This window comes from Enoplosus armatus, chromosome 19, assembly GCF_043641665.1.
Source record: "Enoplosus armatus isolate fEnoArm2 chromosome 19, fEnoArm2.hap1, whole genome shotgun sequence".
Lineage (NCBI taxonomy): Eukaryota > Metazoa > Chordata > Actinopteri > Centrarchiformes > Enoplosidae > Enoplosus > Enoplosus armatus.
In genome coordinates this window covers 9,799,909-9,807,415 of record NC_092198.1, presented here as the reverse complement: position 1 = coordinate 9,807,415, position 7,507 = coordinate 9,799,909, and positions in this window count along the sequence as shown.

Below are 7,507 nucleotides of genomic sequence, written 5' to 3'. Positions count from 1 at the left end.
AAACATATTTTCCCGGGCACTCTTAGTGGTATGTGGGCAGAGGGCTGTGATTTCAAGAAAGACCTCTGAGATTTCTGCTTCCTTTCTCAAGGTTAATTTCTGCTGCCACCACAAAAAAGAAAAAAAGGTTCCCACAACATTTAAAAATCAGCAGCATCTCTTTTCACAATCAGTAAAACAGTTTTCAGAGGGACTATTTCTTTAGTAGTAGTAGTCGTTCCAATGAGAACTGTTCACAATGCAGATTGATCCCCAAAGTATGGATAATAGTGTCAATTAGTTCACATTTACTTGGACACTCTTCTGAGTGCTCTTTCCTTCTTTGCTGCTGCTGTTGTTATTGTTATTTACCATTAAAAGCTGTCTCGTGTTTTAACATGCAAGTGATTCAGAACAGAACAGAGAACAGTACTAAGGAACGCCTAATGTTCAGAAGTGATGCATTCACCTCCTAAATCACGACACATCTCTCTCCCCTACATGACATTACATTAGTTGCTTTTCATAATAAAATGCATTGATATTAGAACTGATATCAGTGATCCTGGCCCTCGTATTACTTTGTATTGGATCGAAACCTAATTTTATGCCCATCCTTAGTGGATTATACCCAAGACATTGTTTCTGAGAGGAAGAAAGGTTACTGTGAGAGTTTTTTAAATGTCATTTTCAGCCGTGTGAGCACCACAAACAGAATCCCATACACCTCCTTTGTATTGCAGCGGAAGCAGAAATTGGCCAATGTTTAAAAACTTGGACAAATGAAGCCAAAACTATGTGCATGTCTAGATACGAGCAGAGGAAAGTAAGACTATATCCTTTTTTTGTAATTTGCTGAACCAACCCTTTAGTATTCTGTATTAATGTCTTTGAAATGGTGGCAGTGTGAGTCCCTGCATGTCTACGTGTCTACTCGCTCAGTCTGGGGTCTGTGCCGTGACGCTCAGACAGACTATGTTCTTATTCTAATTAAGACAAAGTAAACCGGGACAGATAATTTCCAAAGTTAGTCAAATGGGGCAGGGCATTTTACAACCCAAGTCTTTAATGATGCAATGAAGGAGACGAGACAGGGAGTATGAAGACAGAGAGAACCTAATGATTGGAGCAAAGGAAAAACAAAGAGCAACAGAGAGAGAAAGAGCAGAGGAAGGACAGCAGAGATGAGACAGATACTGTGGCTATGGACGGAGAGCGCAGACAGAGCGAGATGAGAGAGACGAGACAAATGAATAAAATGTTGCGGCAGTTCAAGGAGAAAAGGCGACAGAGAGAGAAGGAAGAAAACAATTACAGTACATAGAAAAAGTGAGGAAATGAAGCAAAGAAACAGAGAGAGGCAGAGAAGGAGAGAGAGATGTAAGAAAGAGGATATTGATTGGTTAAAAATGCATGAGGTGTCTGGTACGCAGCTCTTCATTTCTAATGCCTTCTGACCAGACAGTCTGAAGCAAAAGCATCCCAGAATAACTTTTTATAGCTGTTCTTATATAATTTATTGGCGAGTCAGTAAATCAGTAACCAGTTACTCAGACAGGCAAATGGAAACACAGTGAGTCTCGTACACAACCAGCCAGTAAATAAATTAGTCGCACCAAAACCTTAAACTTTAGATGCCGAAATGGAAAGAAAACTGTTCTGGTCTAAACTATTGGTTCAGGTTCTTTACTTAATTCTCCTGTGGTGGTGTCAGTTTTTGGTCCTTGGCTCTGTTTTTATTCAGCTTTGCTACTATTCACTGTCTTTCTCTTTTTTCTTTAACAAGCTGTCTTTTACTTTCCTGTCTAATGCTAACAACTGATGTTTAGCAGGTATGTTTCCCAAGTTTGCTATCTTAGTGTACCGTATTACCGTGCTAGTGGTAGTGTCCAAGTATTGGACAGAGTGACATTTTGACCTGATGATGGCGCAAAATGAAACGTCAAGCAATCACATCTGACTTGCTGATACTGTTATTTGCATATATTATATATATATCCATATATTTGCTAATATTTGAATAATTTAGTTTGTTATTTCACATAAATAAGGTAGCAGCTAAATCCAGTCATAGTGAATAAAAACAGCTAAATTAGTTATGCTAAAAGGTAAGCTAACTAGTGTGGTTAAGCTGTGTTTAAACCACATATTTAAATGTATTAAATTGTAAATTCATAAATCATATTAATTCAAGGTAATTCTTAACAAATGGCAGAAGGAAAGCTGAAAGAACACATTTAATTAGCTAATACTGTATTTTTTCCAAAAGACAGAGTGCAGTTTTTACATCATATATTGTCATTTCAGTCATCCGTCTATGTAGGTTATTTTTTGTTGTGAAATAATCAGTCTAAAAAGAGAAAATACATCCTGTTCCTCTGTTACACAGTTTACCCAGTCAGCCTGAAAACTTTTTTTTTTCTCAGCTTCAGCTTCTCTGTAGTTACTGCTCTCAGCTATGTGAGGCAGAATAAAATACAAAGTTGTATGCCAATCCATGAAGTAGATGTAGAGATATTTCACTGGATAAGGACAATTTTGACCTGATGATAGTGCTAACAGTGTTTGTACTGTCTAGTAATTTCAGTCTGGAGCAAAATTGGTGGACAGACCCACAGACCAACATAATGAATATAGCAAAAATTACATTGTATTGTGTAAATGACAACTGACCTCATAGTTATTTGCTCTGGTTAATATTCAGTCAGTCAGCGTACATGTAATATTAGTCCCTGAGCTCTAATTGTCCTTCCTGACACTGTGACTTTAATTTCCACTTCCTCCCTGCTCTCTGCTGTCTATCCATCTGTCTGGCGTGCCTCTGCCAATACTGTGTTTGAAAGTGTGTGTGTGTGTGTCTTTACTGTGTACCCTCCAGTACGTTTCCAGGTCTGTGAACTTGTATCAAGACACAGCGTGGTTTGGCAACAGCGACCAGCGAGTGCCAGCACGACCGAAAGCCCGGCAGATCAGAGTTAAGACGAGAGGAATTTCACTTCCTGGCCAAGCCACAAAGCCAAAATTACTCCAGAAGCAAACGGGCCATTCAGGTACTTGTCGGGTGCATCCACCTGGCCTGCGTTCCTATCGGCCTGTTTCCTGTGAAGAGTTGTTCACAGCCAAATGGGTTTGTTAAAGCTGGCGTAGAAAACAAAGTCAAGAGCCAACACAAATGTGAAATAGGCTTTTTAGATTTGGGTGGTCAGAAATCCTAAAAATATGTGAATGAAATCTTTGAAAACATTCCGACAAGAGGGGGTGGAGCTCAAACCACCAGCCCTTTGATTGCTCAGGTAGAGAGAGTCTTTAAAAATCAACTGTAATTTTACATTTTTGTTTTTAAAAAGTGGTAAAAATGTGACAAGTTCAGACAGAAATTTTGCACTGAGGACATTCATTTTCTATTCTATTCTATTCTATTCTGCACTAACGCACTGTCACTCCAAGACAGATATAATAAGCCCCCAGCCTGTTGGATTTAGCAGATTTCATGCTAATACACACATCAGCTCCACTGGTTGACATAATTATCTGAAACAGCAAGAAATTTTTCCTGGCCAGCACGCTCGGCCTACAAACAGTGTGTGTGTGTGTGTCTTATCCCATCAGTAGTATAGCTTTGGGCTGGTTTACATTTGCATAATGAAGTCAATAACACTGGCCTCCTGGGAGGGAGCATGGTGACATTATTACTAATTTAATAAGAAGAGAGCGTGTGCATATGTGTGTGTGTTTGGGGGAGGGAGGGAAACAAAGCTGGCGTGGGACAGCGTGAGGTAGAGAGAGATAGAGATGGATGGAAGGGAAGGAAGAGATTTCAGGTATGGATGAGAGGGGAGGCCAGGAGTGTAACTAGAACAGGTTGGTGAAAAGGAAAGGAAAGGGGGACAAAGCTGATGAAAAGGAGACCAAGGGAAGGAAAGAGGGAGATAGAGAAGACCAAGAGGTGAGGGTGACAGGAGGACATAAAGTTAGAGAGGCAGAGAGAAATGTGGAAGGAGGGAGGAAGGTACAAGGTGAGAGCAGAGAGAAAGAAATGAGAGGAAACAGGAAGACTAAACGAGGGTAGGTGAAGGAGTCAGACAGTAATGAAAAAGCAGAGAGTGTTATGGAGAGACAGAGATGTATGGTTGATGTGTGACTGTTGTGTTCTTCACAGACTGTCCTCGCTGTCCTCTGCCGGTTGAAAGGCCTGCAGGTGTCTGCAAAGTGCCAAAACAGGTAGCTGTAGCCCTGCGGCAGCATCACTGACAGAACACACGGAGCACAAGCCAGCCTGTGGACCCAAAATACATTTTGTAATTGAAAGTCATGCAGGAATTATGCATTTTTTAGTCTTTTACAGCTTGCTGTGTAATATGTCTTAATTTGACAAGTGAAGACAAAGATCTCATTACTGTGACACGTCATCGAGTACCTGCACACATATTTTCTCACCAGATAATTAATGATGTGCCTAATTAATTCCCTTATTCTCATGTTACTATGAAAAAGCCTCTTCTGTCGTGTTGCATTTTGACTTGTCACAGCAGGAAAAGCATTACATTAATGGTGGCTCTGTTCCATTTAACCTATATGGAATGCACTTGTTATTAATGTTGTTAATTACACCTGTGATATTCTTGCTAAGCTGTCAAAATATGTATATAATGATATATTACACGTACACCATCCTGCTTTAGGTGTGTATGTGTATTAATCTGCGGCTGAAAGTAATCCATACATAACAAATCAACCCGACCATTGACTCCTGTTTGAGTAACACTACTGTGTCCAGCTGTTCTAAGAAATTATTGACCCATTTTTAAAGATTTATGTCTTTAGTTGAAGTGAACAGGCTCGGGGCTGAGTGTCACAGACTACTGAGAGATGGATGAGCACACTGTTGGTTTTGGTCTTTTCGTGGGATTTGTTGACAATAAGAAAAACATAGAACAACACCAGCCTTCTTCTTTAAATAGGGCAAGGAAATGCAAGATGATGTATTTATACAGCACATTTCATACTCAGTGGAAGTACAAAGTGCTTTACAAATTGCATGAAATAAGTAAGAGCAATTATACAAGTATACAAGTTCAATAGCAAATGGTAAAACCAAAGCAGGAACAAAAGTTCAATTATAGGCAGCATTGAACTTTCAGATATGTGTAGCACAATAGTGGCTTCACTGTGTTTTGTGTTGACCCTGCATGGGAAGAGGCCGCAGGCTCAAGTCGACAGTCCGAGCCTTGTGAGTGATTTGTAGACCAGTAGCTGTATTTTAAAATAGATTCTCTGACTTACTAACCAACGAAAGAGCTTTTAGCGGACTCAGACCTTTGAACACAACAGTAATTGGAGCCATAAAGGTATGATAGGTCATACTGTACCGGTAATAAAAGATATGTACAAGGACTTGTGTAACACCAGAACCTTCTCGCTTAACCAAGCTGAAAGGCATGATGGCAGTAGGAAATTGCAGTCACATAATGCAGAGGCTCAGGGGTTAGGGTCTACATGGGAACTGAAGTGGTGCTGTAGGTGCAACAGTTCTGCTTCCGGTGTTGAAGCAACTTCTTGGTCCTGGTCAGATCCAGCAGTGTCTATCAGCAGCTACAGGTGTGTGCTCGTCCTTGTTCACTGTCAGAGGACAGAATACCTCCGCCGCTGTCCGAGGTTGTGAACCGCATCCTGAGCCCGAGGAGCAGAGCGAGCTTTGTCCCTGAGAATTTCAAAGAGCCAAAAATATCCTTCAATTTGAGGTGTGATGCTCGGAAGGATAGACTCCCTTTCAAACCTTTCAAACTCTCTGTTTCGATCTGTGTTATCTCTTCAATATCTTGAGTTAAAGATGGGAGGAAGAATTATTCAGGATGTATCTCTCTGTCAAACAAACACACACACACACACACAGCAGCAGCCCACGGTGTGCTGTACTGTAGTGCAGACATGAGCGTTGTTCTTGTTGATTGCTGTTAGTTTCATCAGAATTACTTTGGATGGTTGGTTTCATCAGAACGTCTCTCATGGGTGTGCGCATTTGTGTGTGTGCATACAACAGCTATCTGTCAAAAAGTAAATGAAATGACAGATAAATAACTAAAAATCAAGACTAAAAATCCAAATGAGGCCAACAGTAAACATTCATGAGGAGGCTGAGATGGAGCCATATAATCAGTACCTCAGTTGAGGGTGAAGTAACATCAGAGCAACTGGGAAATGTGTGTCTGTCTTTCTTTGTTAGCTTGTCTTTATACAGGGCTGCTATATTTTTTTTTAACTTTGTATAAGAGGGAAACTAAATTTTCAGTGTTCATCAGGAAGCTGATGAGGTCGTAGTTTAAACACGCTATTTGCTTATATAGACAGAAAGCAGGGCTGATAATGGACTGTGTGAAAATGATTTGGGGTTGTGGGGGTGGGCAGAAAAGGGGAGGGATGTGCCTCTCAAGCCTTTTATTGTGAGATTAATTGCACTTTGCCATATGCGGAGGGCAACAACTGTTTCAGGGCTCCACCCATATCTCCCTCACCTGTGTTGTTAGATCAGAGGGTGGAGCATGATGAAGCAATTAATAGATTAGATCTCAACAACATTCTTTGGAAATACAAATTAAGTTTTTGCCAACTTAGATCCAAACACACACCTCCTTCTGTAATATCACGCTGAAAGCTACTACGACCCACAAGCACAAGTGAGGTTTTATATGAAGGGCACCCCAAGTCACATTTAATTGGATAAATGTGTGTATACACCCCGAGTTTAAGATGAATCATCAAAAATGTTTTCATGTTTTACAGGAAGGGAAAAGAGAAGGATGTTGACATATATTTTGCATGTGACAAGAGGTGAACGCAGGGAGGCAGGAAAATGTATTTTGTATTTCACTGTGTTTTTAAATGTCATCTCTACCACCAGTATTCCCACCTTCACTTTATTCTGCAATAGAGTGGAAAATGTTTTATGATATAACAAGATTAAATGTTATATTGTTATAAATTCTTGTAAATACGAATTACATCAATCATTAAGTGCAGTAAGAACGACAAAATGCCATGACATGAAAAACATCTAGTTAAGAATTTAAAAGGCTGTCATTAAAATAAGAAACTTTTTACATTACACATGAAACATGTTATTTTACTAACATATTAAGATTTGAATTAGGGTACACCATTTTACATTCTTCAGCTTTTGCCTCTTTGAGTTGTTGATGGTGAAATGAGTTGTGCCAATTGTATTGTAGTTATTGTGTAAGTCCAGGGGAGGGTCCAAAGAAAGTATGAATAATGCTTTCTTAAAAAGTGTAACGTAAAGTTCAGCCCCCTCTCCATCCGAATCATATTCACACTGTCCCTAACTTGTTCTTGCGATGGGTCTTAAAGAAGATTGGACCTGAATTGGGAGTGTTTGTGTGAGTGCTGTGCCCCCCCCCCCCCCAACCCTCTGTGTGCCCTACATATAAAGCAGTCCAGTCCAATGTTAACACCAGCTGCTGTCTGTATCTCTAATTATAGCCTCTGCAGTGCAGGCTCCCAGGGCAAGACT